The sequence below is a fragment of the Macrobrachium rosenbergii genome, chromosome 2, assembly GCF_040412425.1.
Source record: "Macrobrachium rosenbergii isolate ZJJX-2024 chromosome 2, ASM4041242v1, whole genome shotgun sequence".
NCBI classification, from domain to species: domain Eukaryota; kingdom Metazoa; phylum Arthropoda; class Malacostraca; order Decapoda; family Palaemonidae; genus Macrobrachium; species Macrobrachium rosenbergii.
This window is the reverse complement of record NC_089742.1, coordinates 81,349,216-81,363,872: the sequence shown is the minus strand read 5'-3', so window position 1 is coordinate 81,363,872 and position 14,657 is coordinate 81,349,216. Positions and strand designations below refer to the sequence as shown.

The 14,657-nt window shown below is 45.4% G+C and overlaps 1 protein-coding gene and 4 non-coding genes across 6 annotated transcripts in view; all 5 read right to left on the bottom strand.

The window, feature by feature from the left end:
- Positions 1 to 14,657, bottom strand: part of ca (claret) — a 307,235-nt gene that overhangs the window by 285,524 nt on the left and 7,054 nt on the right. The gene's annotated exons all lie outside the window — the stretch shown is intronic.
- LOC136850150 (5S ribosomal RNA) lies at positions 3,680 to 3,798 on the bottom strand. Its single transcript, XR_010856555.1, has one exon. It is a non-coding gene; the product is annotated as a 5S ribosomal RNA (ribosomal RNA).
- On the bottom strand, positions 5,292 to 5,396 carry LOC136850171 (U6 spliceosomal RNA). The gene has a single exon (XR_010856568.1). It is a non-coding gene; the product is annotated as a U6 spliceosomal RNA (small nuclear RNA).
- Positions 9,758 to 9,876, bottom strand: LOC136850117 (5S ribosomal RNA). The gene has a single exon (XR_010856544.1). It is a non-coding gene; the product is annotated as a 5S ribosomal RNA (ribosomal RNA).
- LOC136850156 (U6 spliceosomal RNA) lies at positions 11,381 to 11,490 on the bottom strand. Its single transcript, XR_010856557.1, has one exon. It is a non-coding gene; the product is annotated as a U6 spliceosomal RNA (small nuclear RNA).

Below are 14,657 nucleotides of genomic sequence, written 5' to 3'. Positions count from 1 at the left end.
TACGAGTTAATATTTGATTTTTCTTTTTTTATTATATTTATTTTTTGTGTGGGTGTTAGTGTATGGGATAAATCAGAGAAGTAATAAGGAACATAGGGAGAGAACGCAAAGCTGCCAGATGGCAGAAACAAAAAATTTAGTCTGGCTTCCCTCCTCCCTGTTCCTCCATATATGACGCTACATCCCAAAAGGTGCCGATCTCAAAACACCTGCAGCAAATAAAGTTCAACAGCAGTTGGAATGGGACAAAAATGATATTTTAATGATAAAATAAAGTTTGTTCATACTTACCTGGCAGATATATATATAGCTGTATTCTCCGAAGGTCCGACAGAATTTCAAAATTGAACGCGGCATCACGCAGTGGCCGGTCAGGTGGTTAGTACCCATTCCCGCCGCTGGGAGGCGGGTATCAGAACCATTCCCATTTTCTATTCAGATTTTCTAACGCCACTGTCTCCTGAGGGGAGGAGGGAGGGCAATATAAATATATATATCTGCCAGGTAAGTATGAACAAACTTTATTTTATCATTAAAATATCATTTTGTTCATGAGACTTACCTGCCAGATATATATATAGCTGAATACCACCTTTGGAGGGGGGTAGAGACAGCCAAGAAATAGGGAAAAAACCAATTATTGGTAAAAATGATATTTTAATGATAAAATAAAGTTTGTTCATACTTACCTGGCAGATATATATATAGCTGTATTCTCCGAAGGTCCGACAGAATTTCAAATTTCGCGGCACACGCAGTGGCCGGTCAGGTGGTTAGTACCCATTCCCGCCGCTGGGAGGCGGGTATCAGGAACCATTCCCATTTTCTATTCAGATTTTCTAACGCCACTGTCTCCTGAGGGGAGGAGGGAGGGCAATATAAATATATATATCTGCCAGGTAAGTATGAACAAACTTTATTTTATCATTAAAATATCATTTTGTTCATGAGACTTACCTGCCAGATATATATATAGCTGAATACCACCTTTGGAGGGGGTAGAGACAGCCAAGAAATTAGGAAAAAACCAATTATTGGTAAAATTATTTTGGTTCCTTATCTGATAGCGTAGCTGACTGAGTGGTTACTGTCACTCTAGTCTGCTTCTGCTTTACTAGAGACCCCAGCGAGGTAGTGACCTATATAGCTGGCGACTTCTAGATGATCTGTCAACGGGGGCGTGACCACAATGTGACTAGATCATAGCCCATACAAAGAGGACAAAAGAGCATTACTAACCACCTAACCAACATCTAAAGCGTTAGTTTGCAAAGGATTGGGAAGACTGCCTCCAGTAGTCGACCCAACAACCACAAAAACACAATTAAAAAGGGGATAGGATCAGAGTTACCCCTTGTCCCCAAGGTTGCTGAAGCAGCAAAGTATGGTCCCAGCGAAAAGCAATTTCGTATGCTACCTAAACATCTTGCCAAGAGTGTGAGGCAAACACCGAATTGACTTCGCCAAAATGTGGCACTAAAAATGTCACTGAGTACCATATTTTTCTTGAACGCCATGGAGGTAGCAACTGCCCTCACCTCGTGAGCGTTAACTCTCAACAACTTGAAGTTGGAGTCGTCACAACTAGAGTGTGCGTCCTTAATGACGTCCCCTAATGAAGAATGCCAGTGCATTCTTCGACATAGGTTTAACTGGTTGCCTCACAGAACACCATAAAACATCCAATGGACCACGAGTGTCCTGTGTTCTTTTAAGGTAGTACTTGAGAGCTCTAACTGGACATAGAACTCCCTCAGGTTCCTGTCCAATAAGGTCTGCTAAACCTTTAATTTCAAAGTGTCTAGGCCAAGGGTTAGAAGACCTATCATTCTTAGCCAAGAACTTAGGGCTTAAAGAATAGACAGCATTGTGTTCCTTGAAGCCCACATGACGGCTCGAACTTCTCTCACTCTCTTTCGCGAGGAATGCCGTTTTTCAGTAACATCCTTAAGAGATGCAGAGTGGAGAGGCTCAAAAGGACTAAACATCAAAAACTTGAGCATTACGTCCAAGTTCCAAGCAGGGGAAATCAGCTGAGGAACCTTGGACGTCTTGAAAGAGCTCGTAAGATCGTGGAGGTCCTTATTGTCAGACAAAGCTAATCCTCTGTGTCTGAATACAATCGAAAGCATGCTCCGATAACACTTGATAGTCGGAACTGCTATATCGAGTTTTCTCTTAAGAAAAGGAGAAAATCCGCAACCTGGCTCACAGTGATAGAGGAAGAGGAAAAGCCCTTCTTTCTACACCAACCTTTGAAGGTTGCTCACTTCGCTAGATATATCCTTTAGATGAAGAACTTCTGGCTCTAGCGATGGCCCGTGCCACCTGGCCAAAAAAACCCCTTCGCTCTGACCAAGTTTCGATAGTCTGAAAGCAGTCAGGTTCAGAGCGGGAGATTCAAAGATATCTCGTGAAGTGGGTTTGTATGAGCAGGTCTGCTCTCATAGGAAGGGTCCTCGGAACGTCTACCAACCAGAAGAGAAACTCCGAGAACCAGTGGTTCAAGGCCAAAACATGGGGATGAGAGTCATCCTCGTCCCTTGTGAGGCCGCGAACTTGCGTATGACTTCTCCCAGAATTTAGAACGGGGAAAAAAGGCGTAAACATCTATTCCCGTCCAATCCCAGGGAAGAGCAACTATCGCAACTGCCCCAGGGTCGAGTACAGATGAGCTTTACAGAGGGAGCCTCGCTGTTCTTGAGGTCGTGAAAATATCCACAAGATGGCGACCCCAAAATTTCCAAAAATCTTGGCAAACCTCCTGATGAAGGGTCCATTCCTTCGGCAGGAGTTGATGGCGCCAACAGAGCAGGTCTGCTCGAACATTTTCGACCTCTGCAACAAAACTTGTGAGAATCGAAATGTTGCGAGCATAGGCTCAAAGAATAATCTCTCTTGCAAGGCTGAACAGGGAACAAGTATTGTCCGAGTTTGCTAGAACTACACGATTGCAAACTTGGACCTCGAAGAATTGGCGAGCTAAAAGATAGCCGCCAAATCTTTGAAGTCGATGTGCCAGGACACCTGTTCCTCTCTCCAGGTTCCTAACACTTTCTCTCCCTCTAGTGTTGCCCCCCAACCTGTTGACGACCCGTCGGAAAAACAACACTAGGTTGGGGTTCAGAAGCTTGAGGGAGATCCCTTTCTGCAATTCCGTTGGATCGAGCCACCACCACAGATCCTCTTTATATACGGAAGAATTCTCAAATCCTCTTTCAAGTCTTCCTTGCTTTGTCAGTTCTCCAACAAAAAGAACTGAAGAGGCCTGAGATGCAGACTCCCAGAAAACAAACTTCTCCAGCGAGGAAATGGTCCCCAGCAGACTCTCATTCCTTCCTTCACCTAGCATGTTTCCTTTTCCAAGAAGGCCGAAACTTTTTCGTACATAGAAGTTGCCGTTCTTGCGACGGAGACGCTATAAAAGCCGCTGAATAGATCTGAATTCCCAGACACAATGGACAGTGAGGGGATCAGCTGCGACTTCTCCACAGACCAGAAGTCCCAGGGACTTCACGAGTTGCAGAGTCAACTGAAGGTCCTCCAGATACCTTAAGCCGCTTCGACGACGCCGAATCAACCAGTCGTCCAAGTAGAGTGAGATCCTGACGTGCGACAGATGCAACTGCATCGCAACGTTTTTCATGAGACGTGTAAACACCCTCGGAGCAAAATGTGACGCCAACAGCATCTGGTGTTCCCAGGCGGTCAACCATCCAAGTACTGACCAGACCCAACGTTGCTTAACTTCGCTGATCGGACGAGAAGCGGTGTTTTCAACGTGGTATGGCCGTTGTGCAGAGTCCAAAGCAGAGAGCCCTGAACTGGTACGTCTAGTCCCCCAAGACAACCTGAGATACTTCACCGAACGTGGATGAATTGGGGCGTGAAGATAAGTATCTTGGAGATCCAAAGATACCATCCAATCCACGGGATGAAGGGCTCCTAGTATTGACTGCGAGGTCTCCATCTTGAACTTTTCCTTCCGGACCAAGTTGTTCGACCTGTTGACGTCCAAGACGGGTCTCCAGCCTACTGAAAGTTTCGGGACTAGAAACAATCTGTAGTAAAATCCCGGGGAACACCGAGTCCAAGATCTGTTCCACTGCTCTCCGCTCGAACATCTGTTCGAGCAGGTCAAACAATTTTCTGTTTGACAGGAAGGCAGTTGGGAAACAAAAACAAAAAAAGGAGACAGGAAGGGAATCAAGTAACCTCTCTCTAACAGTAGGAGGGACCAAACGTCTGCCCCTCACTCTTTCCAGGCTTGTGCAAAATGAAGCCTGGTTGCAAAGGGAGTCTGGAGATGAAGGGAGTCACTTGCTACCTCTCTTGGAAGTGACATTCCTTCGGGAAAAAAACTCTTGGTGCGGGTCTCGTGTTGCTTCCCATGGAAGCCCCTTTGTTATGCAAACATTTAGCTTTCGTTTACTTTTTGTATCTGAGATCGGTGCAAGCGTTATGAAGGAGATGCAGTTTGAATGTCGATAACTTTAGTTTTGAGAAAAACGATATTTTTTGCTTCTCTGTGTATTTATTTGCTTGCCGTTACACAGTTTGATGTTTTTATGACATAATGAAAAGCCAAAAATAGACCTGCAAAGTAATATAACTTCGCTAAATGAAGCTAAATGAAGCGAGTGTCAAAACACGGCTGAGGTTGGCCAGCGACGTTTTACTTAGTCAAGCTCTGAGCTGCTACTGACTGACTGCCACTGACTGCCCTGCGGCATTCCTGTCTTTTCGCTGATGCGTACTATGTCCACAGGGTTGCCATAGATCGCATTAGATATTATTTCATAGCTAAAAGGAAATTACCACCGATATACTGACAATATCATTACATTATATGAAAAATGTAATTTGACTATGATAGGTTACTGTTTTGTTTATAACTTCTAACTGTGGCGAACTTTTAAATAAAACTTTCTGAGAAGATAGTCAGGATATGTATGATGCCATATATAAAATATCCCAGAAAATTTTATTTCCGATTTTTTCGTCAAAAGCTCCCCTTAAGACAAAGACAACTGCGAAGGTGGAGAGAGAGGAGCCGAAGGTTGAAAAGTCTCAGGAAACAGATCCTTAAGAAAAAAGCCAGAGTCTGATAATCAGAGGAAGAAGAAGACGAAAGAAGTTTCTCTTCATACAAAGGCTGTGACGAAAGAGGATGTTCTTCCGCAGCTGGTGGGTCTTGAGTGAGTGGTGAAAGTAGTTCCGATTCGCCGATACGTAAGCGGGAACTCCCGCGAACGAAGAAGTCGTCAACTAGAGTACGTATAGTAAACATAAAAAATGTGGAACGCTTCACGATTAGCGTGTCATCCTTGCGCAAGAGCCATGCTAATCTTCTCTGTATCGTTCCAATTTAGTATATGTACTGCCGAAGCAAGTACTGGCTAAATTAAGAAGGACATCAAATGTTGAAGCGGGTAGTTGTGCGACATGATGAACAACTGGAGCGGTGTCAACACAAGACTTGAAGCTATACGGCGAAGCGAGCGCGGAGCGTCATGGCGTGACGCGCGAGAGGCTCCGTGGCAAGTACTAGAAGAGAGTCACAGCGTGGCGCGCGGCGTCATGGCTAGCGCGCCGAGCGTCAAGGTCAAGGTGAGGCGCGTGAAGCGTGAGAAGCGCATTTGAAGAGCAAGACGCGCTCCTGGCGCGAGACAAGAGAAAAGGCCAACACCTCAACTCGGGAAGACGAATAGGAAGCCACTAAACACTCTCTCTAGACGACAGACGCGCTCTGTATCGTTCCCGAAGCGGGAGACGAAGGTGAAAGTCTGTACCTCTTAACAGGCAGATTCGAATCTTGAAAGGTTCATGAGAGCATCCAGCTGTTGTTGCAAACCCAAAAAATCTTACGCGTTGGAGAAGCCACTCTCTCGGGAGAAGGGCTGAACCTGAGAGAAGGAAAGGGGCGAGAGACGTATACTTCCTTCCACAGGGGAAGAAGCTCTAGCCCTTGCCTTAGCGCGACAGGGGGTCGAGTAGAGTGATCATTCGAAAAACACTTTATTCTCTTCTGCAGAGGAATATCCACGCAACTTTCGGGAAGAGTACAAACGTCTAGAGGAAGAGGACGTGAAGCGTCCTCTCCTCTAAGCTTCTCTTAAGAGGGCGAGAGTCCAACCGAGCTCCAACCCCGTGGCGGGGAGGACGTGTCGGAGGACGAGAAGCAATCCTTCAGGATGCGTGCCTGAGCACGATCCCTGGCAGCCTGGGTAGCGTCATCAGGACCTGCCGAAGGGACGCCAGATCGGTGGGAAGCCCCGTAACCCTCATGCGGCTTTCGACATGCCCCCTCCCTGGTCCTGGGAGTTCGACAGAGGTCCAGGCCTAGAGGCATTATAGGGGCCGATCTGACGCCCCCTCCACAACACTAGGGCACTAGCACTAACACTATGCGTTTGAATTGCATTCACTTTAGTTTCAAGAGCACGCATTGACTCCACACGAGAGCCAGGGAATTACCTTCTGCAGCAACAAACTACAGGGTTAGTAATAAATTACTACAGGGTTACTAGTAGGAGAAAACCCTGACTGTCCAACTAAGGATGCACTCTAGGAGGAAGATTTCCTCAGCCTATCACGCTCCAATTTAAGCATATAGGCTTCATATTTCTTCCACTCACCCTCAGACAATCCCACACATCCATTCCCGATTATCATAGAGCATTGAACACCCTTACATATCATACATAAAGAGTGAGGAACTATCAAAGTCTTCGATAGCCTCACCTTACATTCACCCAAGCTACAGACTCGATAGCTAGAGGTAAGACATCTTAATTATAAGAAAAGTCAAAAGCAAAATCAAAAACGGTCCACAAAGAGCGTATGCCAAGTCACAGATCCAGTCGAATACCAAAAACAACCAAAATACTTAAGTGACAACAAATTTCCGAAATCCAAAAGGCGGAGGAACTGACAACAGGTGTTGACAGTCCGGCGACAGAGAAAATCTGAATAGAAAATGGGAATGGTTCCTGATACCGCCTCCCAGCGGCGGGAATGGGTACTAACCACCTGACCGGCCACTGCGTGTAACGCCACAAATTTGAAATTCTGTCGGACCTTCGAGAATACAGCTATATATATATCTGGCAGGTAAGTCTCATGAACAAATTATTTTGGTTCCTTATCTGATAGCGTAGCTGACTGAGTGGTTACTGTCACTCTAGTCTGCTTCTGCTTTACTAGAGACCCCAGCGAGGTAGTGACCTATATGCTGGCGACTTCTAGATGATCTGTCAACGGGGCGTGACCACAATGTGACTAGATCATAGCCCATACAAAGAGGACAAAAGAGCATTACTAACCACCTAACCAACACCTAAAGCGTTAGTTTGCAAAGGATTGGGAAGACTGCCTCCAGTAGTCGACCCAACAACCACAAAAACACAATTAAAAAGGGGATAGGATCAGAGTTACCCCTTGTCCCCAAGGTTGCTGAAGCAGCAATGTATGGTCCCAGCGAAAAGCAATTTCGTATGCTACCTAAACATCTTGCCAAGAGTGTGAGGCAAACACCGAATTGACTTCGCCAAAATGTGGCACTAAAAATGTCACTGAGTACCATATTTTCTTGAACGCCATGGAGGTAGCAACTGCCCTCACCTCGTGAGCGTTAACTCTCAACAACTTGAAGTTGGAGTCGTCACAACTAGAGTGTCTTCCTTGGACGTCCCTAATGAAGAATGCCAGTGCATTCTTCGACATAGGTTTAACTGGTTGCCTCACAGAACACCATAAAACATCCAATGGACCACGAGTGTCCTGTGTTCTTTAAGGTAGTACTTGAGCCTCTAACTGGACATAGAACTCCCTCAGGTTCCTGTCCAATAAGGCCTGCTAAACCTTTAATTTCAAAGTGTCTAGGCCAAGGGTTAGAAGACCTATCATTCTTAGCCAAGAACTTAGGGCTTAAAGAATAGACAGCATTGTGTTCCTTGAAGCCCACATGACATCTCGAACTTCTCTCACTCTCTTCTGTGTCTTCCTTTTCAGAGTTTTGTGCCGTTTCCTTAGTAACATCCTTAAGAGATGCAGAGTGGAGAGGCTCAAAAGGACTAAACATCAAAAACTTGAGCATTAAGTCCAAGTTCCAAGCAGGGGAAATCAGCTGAGGAACCTTGGACGTCTTGAAAGAGCTCGTAAGATCGTGGAGGTCCTTATTGTCAGACAAAGCTAATCCTCTGTGTCTGAATACAATCAAAGCATGCTCGATAACACTTGATAGTCGGAACTGCTATATCAGCTTTTCTCTTAAGTAAAGGAGAAAATCCGCAACCTGGCTCACAGTGATAGAGGAAGAGGAAAAGCCCTTCTTTTTCTACACCAACCTTTGAAGGTTGCTCACTTCGCTAGATATATCCTTTAGATGAAGAACTTCTGGCTCTAGCGATGGCCCGTGCCACCTGGCCAGAAAAACCCCTTCGCTCTGACCAAGTTTGATAGTCTGAAAGCAGTCAGGTTCAGAGCGGGAGATTCAAAGATATCTCGTGAAGTGGGTTTGTATGAGCAGGTCTGCTCTCATAGGAAGGGTCCTCGAACGTCTACCAACCAGAAGAGAAACTCCGAGAACCAGTGGTTCAAGGCCAAAACATGGGGATGAGAGTCATCCTCGTCCCTTGTGAGGCCGCGAACTCAGCGTATGACTTCTCCCAGAATTTAGAACGGGGAAAAAGCGTAAACATCTATTCCCGTCCAATCCCAGGAAGAGCAACTATCGCAACTGCCCCAGGGTCGAGTACAGATGAGCTTTACAGAGGGAGCCTCGCTGTTCTTGAGGTCGTGAAAATATCCACAAGATGGCGACCCCAAAATTTCCAAAAATCTTGGCAAACCTCCTGATGAAGGGTCCATTCCTTGGCAGGAGTTGATGGCGCCAACAGAGCAGGTCTGCTCAACATTTTCGACCTCTGCCACAAAACTTGTGAGAATCGAAATGTTGCGAGCATAGGCTCAAAGAATAATCTCTCTTGCAAGGCTGAACAGGAACAAGTATTGTCCAAGTTTGCTAGAACTACACGATTGCAAACTTGGACCTCGAAGAATTGGCGAGCTAAAGATAGCCGCCAAATCTTTGAAGTCGATGTGCCAGGACACCTGTTCCTCTCTCCAGGTTCCTAACACTTTCTCTCCCTCTAGTGTTGCCCCCAACCTGTTGACGACCCGTCGGAAAAACAACACTAGGTTGGGGTTCAGAATCTTGAGGGAGATCCTTTCTGCAATTCCGTTGGATCGAGCCACCACCACAGATCCTCTTTATATAAGGAAGAATTCTCAATTCCTCTTTCAAGTCTTCCTTGCTTTGTCAGTTCTCCAACAAAAGAACTGAAGAGGCCTGAGATGCAGACTCCCCAGAAAACAAACTTCTCCAGCGAGGAAATGGTCCCCAGCAGACTCATTCCTTCCTTCACCTAGCATGTTTCCTTTTCCAAGAAGGCCGAAACTTTTTGGTACATAGAAGTTGCCGTTCTTGCGACGGAGACGCTATAAAAGCCGCTGAATAGATCTGAATTCCCAGACACAATGGACAGTGAGGGGATCAGCTGCGACTTCTCCACAGACCAGAAGTCCCAGGGACTTCACGAGTTGCAGAGTCAACTGAAGGTCCTCCAGATACCTTTCGCCGGCCGACGCCGAATCAACCAGTCGTCCAAGTAGAGTGAGATCCTGACGTGCGACAGATGCAACTGCATCGCAACGTTTTCATGAGACGTGTAAACACCCTTGGAGCAAAATGTGACGCCAACAGCATCTGGTGTTCCCAGGCGGTCAACCATCCAAGTACTGACCAGACCCAACGTTGCTTAACCGCGCTGATCGGACGAGAAGCGGTGTTTTCAACGTGGTATGGCCGTTGTGCAGAGTCCAAAGCAGAGAGCCCTGAACTGGTGCGTCTAGTCCCCAAGACAACCTGAGATACTTCACCGAACGTGGATGAATTGGGGCGTGAAGATAAGTATCTTGGAGATCCAAAGATACCATCCAATCCCCGGGATGAAGGGCTCCTAGTATTGACTGCGAGGTCTCCATCTTGAACTTTTCCTTCCGGACCAAGTTGTTCGACCTGTTGACGCCCAAGACGGGTCTCCAGCCTACTGAAAGTTTTGGGACTAGAAACAATCTGTAGTAAAATCCCGGGAACACCGAGTCAATATCTGTTCCACTGCTCTCCGCTCGAACATCTGTTGAGCAGGTCAAACAATTTTCTGTTTGACAGGAAGGCAGTTGGGAAACAAAAAACAAAAGAGGAGACAGGAAGGGAATCAAGTAACCTCTCTCTAACAGTAGGAGGGACCAAACGTCTGCCCCTCACTCTTTCCAGGCTTGTGCAAAATGAAGCCTGGTTGCAAAGGGAGTCTGGAGATGAAGGGAGTCACTTGCTACCTCTCTTGGAAGTGACATTCCTTCGGGAAAAAAAAAAAAACTCTTTCTCGTGGTGCGGGTCTCGTGTTGCTTCCCATGGAAGCCCCTTTGTTATGCAAACATTTAGCTTTCGTTTACTTTTTGTATCTGAGATCGGTGCAAGCGTTATGAAGGAGATGCAGTTTGAATGTCGATAACTTTAGTTTTGAGAAAAACGATATTTTTTGCTTCTCTGTGTATTTATTTGCTTGCCGTTACACAGTTTGATGTTTTTATGACATAATGAAAGCCAAAAATAGACCTGCAAAGTAATATAACTTCGCTAAATGAAGCTAAATGAAGCGAGTGTCAAAACACGGCTGAGGTTGGCCAGCGAGACGTTTTACTTAGTCAAGCTCTGAGCTGCTACTGACTGACTGCCACTGACTGCCCTGCGGCATTCCTGTCTTTAAGCGATGCGTACTATGTCCACAGGGTTGCCATAGATCGCATTAGATATTATTTCATAGCTAAAAGGAAATTACCACCGATATACTGACAATATCATTACATTATATGAAAAATGTAATTTGACTATGATAGGTTACTGTTTTGTTTATAACTTCTAACTGTGGCGAACTTTTAAATAAAACTTTCTGAGAAGATAGTCAGGATATGTATGATGCCATATATAAAATATCCCAGAAAATTTTATTTCCGATTTTTTCGTCAAACGCTCCCCCCAAGACAAAGACAACTGCGAAGGTGGAGAGAGAGAGCCAATTTTGAAAAATCTCAGGAAACAGATCCTGAAAGAAAAAGCCAGAGTCTGATAATCAGAGGAAGAAGAAGACGAAAGAAGTTTCTCTTCATACAAAGGCTGTGACGAAGAGGATGTTCTTCCAGACAGCTGGCTGGGTCTTGAGTGAGTGGTGAAAGTAGTTCGATTCGCGTCGTAAAACGGGAACTCCACTCTGCGAACAGAAGAAGAGATCAACTAGAGTACAGTATAGTAAACATAAAAAATGTGGAACGCTTCACGATTAGCGTGCGTGTCATCCTTGCGCAAGAGCCATGCTAATCTTCTCTGTATCGTTCCAATTTTAGTATATGTACTGCCGAAGCAAGTACTGGCTAAATTAAGAAGGACATCAAATGTTGAAGCGGGTAGTTGTGCGACATGATGAACAACTGGAGCGGTGTCAACACAAGACTTGAAGCTATCACGGCTATCCCCAGAGCGGGCGTCATGGTGTGACGCCGTAGAGGCTCCGTGGCAAGTACTAGAAGAGAGTCACAGCGTGGCGCGCTGCGTCATGGCTATCTGGATCTGCGCGAAGGCTTTAAGGTGAGGAGCGCGTGAAGCGTGAGAAGCGCCACGAAGAGCAAGACGCGCTCCTGGCGCGAGACAAGAGAAAAGGCCAACACCTCAACTCGGGAAGACGAATAGAAAGCCACTAAACACTCTCTCTAGACGACAGACGCTCTGTATCGTTCCACAAGACAGGGAGACGAAGGTGAAAGTCTGTACCTCTTAACAGGCAGATTCGAATCTTGAAAGGTTCATGAGAGCATCCAGCTGTTGTTGCAAACCCAACAAAATCTTACGCGTTGGAGAAGCCACTCTCTCGGGAGAAGGGCTGAACCTGAGAGAAGGAAAGGGCGAGAGACGTATACTTCCTTCCACAGGGAAGAAGCTCTAGCCCTTGCCTTAGCGCGACAGGGGTCGAGTAGAGTGATCATTCGAAAAACACTTTATTCTCTTCTGCAGAGGAATATCCACGCAACTTTCGGGGAAAGAGTACAAACGTCTAGAGGAAGAGGACGTGAAGCGTCCTCTCCTCTAAGCTTCTCTTAAGAGGGCGAGAGTCCAACCGAGCTCCAACCCCGTGGCGGGGGACGTGTCGGAGGACGAGAAGCAATCCTTCAGGATGCGTGCCTGAGCACGATCCCTGGCAGCCTGGGTAGCGTCATCAGGACCTGCCGAAGGGACGCCAGATCGGGTGGGAAGCCCCGTAACCCTCATGCGATTACTTTGACATGCCCCTCCCTGGTCCTGGGAGTTCGACAGAGGTCCAGGCCTAGAGGCATTATAGGGCCGATCTGACGCCCCCTCCACAACACTAGGGCACTAGCACTAACACTATGCGTTTGAATTGCATTCACTTTAGTTTCAAGAGCACGCATTGACTCCACACGAGCCAGGAATTACCTTCTGCAGCAACAAACTACAGGGTTAATAATAAAATTACTACAGGGTTACTAGTAGGAGAAAACCTGACTGTCCAACTAAGGATGCACTCTAGGAGGAAGATTTCCTCAGCCTATCACGCTCAATTTAAGCATATAGGCTTCATATTTCTTCCACTCACCCTCAGACAATCCCACACATTCATTACCGATTATCATAGAGCATTGAACACCCTTACATATCATACATAAAGAGTGAGGAACTATCAAAGTCTTCGATAGCCTCACCTTACATTCACCCAAGCCATAGACTCGATAGCTAGAGGTAAGACATCTTAATTATAAGAAAAGTCAAAAGCAAAATCAAAAACGGTCCACAAAGAGCGTATGCCAAGTCACAGATCCAGTCGAATACCAAAAACAACCAAAATACTTAAGTGACAACAAATTTCGAAATCCAAAGGCGGAGGAACTGACAACAGGTGTTGACAGTCCGGCGACAGAGAAAATCTGAATAGAAAATGGGAATGGTTCCTGATACCGCCTCCCAGCTGGCGGGAATGGGTACTAACCACCTGACCGGCCACTGCGTTTTAACAGCGAGAATTTTAAATTCTGTCGGACCTTCGGAGAATACAGCTATATATATATCTGGCAGGTAAGTCTCATGAACAAAATGACATTTTTATAATAAAATAGTTTTATTTATACTTGCCAAGTAATTACATAGCTATTATTTTCTATTAACCGGGCCAGCAAAATAGATTTTTGAAATTGTAAAATCCTACTTTTGTTTCATTACTAATAAACCCTGCCCACTTTTTTAAGAGAGGAACCAGCTTTAGCAAACAAGCTCAATATGTTTATGCCTTCCTAAATATGTGAGGAGGAGGGAGCGCTTTATGTAATTACTTGGTAAGTATATATAAAACTTTATTTTATTAAACAAATGTCATTTTTATATAACCTACCGTACTTACCAAGCACAGGCAGTCCCCGGTTATCAGCGGGGGTTCCGTTCTGACAGGGTGATGATAACCGAAAATTGGCGATTTTTGGTTATCGCGCCTCTGTTAGGTATGTATCAGCGTTGATAAGTGAAAATTGGTGATTTTCAGCGCCGAAAATTGCCGATTTCCATCGCTAGACAAGAGCCTGTATTGCCTGATAACCAGGGACTGCCTGTAATTATGTAGCTGAATCCCACATTGTAGGAGGTGGGATGCATGGGTTATCTATTCTAAATACATCAAAATTGTAATGTAAAAGAAATAGAAGAATAGCTAGCATTGGTAAAAGATGCTTGCTGGTTCCTTACCTGTTGAGAGAGCTGCTACAAGAAAGTACTGCCTCTGGATGGCGCTCATCTCAACATACAGCGGTGTGGCAGTGTAGCCAGGAGTTGCCTACTACATTAGCAGGATTCTTTGTTGCAAAGGAGTGTCCAATTGCACACAAAGAATTAACAAAATTGTCCCTGCCCTGGGCACAGTAACAAAAAACAAAACCAAAGAATAAAAAACACAATCGCCTATAGCCAAACATTAAAAACACCAAAACTGGTGAGCACTCCAAATAAAGTACAAAGTACCCCAGGCTCCCCTACGACTTGACACCATGAATCAAGGCGAGAAAATAGGAAGGATGAAGGAAGACTTCCTATACTCCTTCTCCCAACACCATACCAGCAACCAAAATAGGACCCAAGGTACTGCAATTTTCATAGACAGTTTCAATTTCAAAACACAAATAATGAGCTGCAAACACCAATTTGCATTTCCAAAACATTGTTTGTATAATAGAGGTAATAGACAAATTATGCCTAAAAGCCGGGGACGTGGTAACCGCCCTCACTTCATGTGCTTTAACTTTCACTATGGGCAACACATCCTCCTCAATTTGAGAGTGCGCCTCTAGAATAAGATCCTTCATAAAAAATGCCAAGGTAATTTTTGAAAGAGGGCGAGAAGGATTCTTTACTGAGCACCAAAGGTTGCTCGAAGGCCCACAGATCTTTTCTGTTCCAAGTAAATAGTATCTCAATGCCCTTACAGGGCAAAGAGTTCTCTCTACATCCTCCAGACCTAGAATATCTACTAAACTTTTAA